Source organism: Pteropus alecto, unplaced genomic scaffold (genome assembly GCF_000325575.1).
Source record: "Pteropus alecto unplaced genomic scaffold, ASM32557v1 scaffold95, whole genome shotgun sequence".
NCBI classification, from domain to species: Eukaryota; Metazoa; Chordata; class Mammalia; order Chiroptera; family Pteropodidae; genus Pteropus; species Pteropus alecto.
The window spans coordinates 9,479,529-9,480,120 of NW_006441071.1; the positions used below are offsets into that span (position 1 = coordinate 9,479,529).

The 592-nt window shown below is 42.4% G+C and overlaps 1 pseudogene; it reads right to left on the reverse strand.

Moving 5' to 3' along the window:
- Positions 1–172: 172 nt before the first annotated feature.
- On the reverse strand, positions 173–291 carry LOC112485148 (annotated as a pseudogene).
- Between the last annotated feature and the right edge of the window lie 301 nt (positions 292–592).

Consider the following 592-nt stretch of genomic DNA (forward strand, 5'->3'; position numbering starts at 1 on the left):
GTAAATTGAGGCTAAGCAGGTAAAACATTCAAGATCCTACAGTCAGCAATGCAGTATCAGGACTCAAACCTTGGTATTTTTACACTGGATTCTGTTTAATTTAATTTAATTTTATTTATTTGTTTAGGCGAGGCAACCCTTGGTTGACCTCACAGATTATAAGGACCTTGTCAGTTTACAATGCCTGCGGCTCCTAGGTGGTCTCCCATCCAAGTACTAACCAGACTCAACCCTGCTTAGCTTCTGAGATCAGATGAGATTGGGCACGTTCATGGTGGCATGGCCGTAGACCCAACACAAGGTACAATTTTAGAACTATCATTTCAGTTAGGTCATCATCAGAAACCTATTTCCAGGCTGTTGCAATATTCTATGTGAGCCATGATGGATAGCGTGAACCAAGATTGTGACACGGGAGGTGTGAGAGGTAGTGGGGAGGTTTTGAAGGTAGTCAGTAGAATTGCCAATAGATTAAATGAGTGGAATGGAGAGAGAGGGAAATCAAAAATGACCACATAGACTATTGAATGTTCCAGTTGCCATTGAGACTGTAGAAGTAGCAAGATTTGGGCATGGAGGTCAGAAGTGAGGC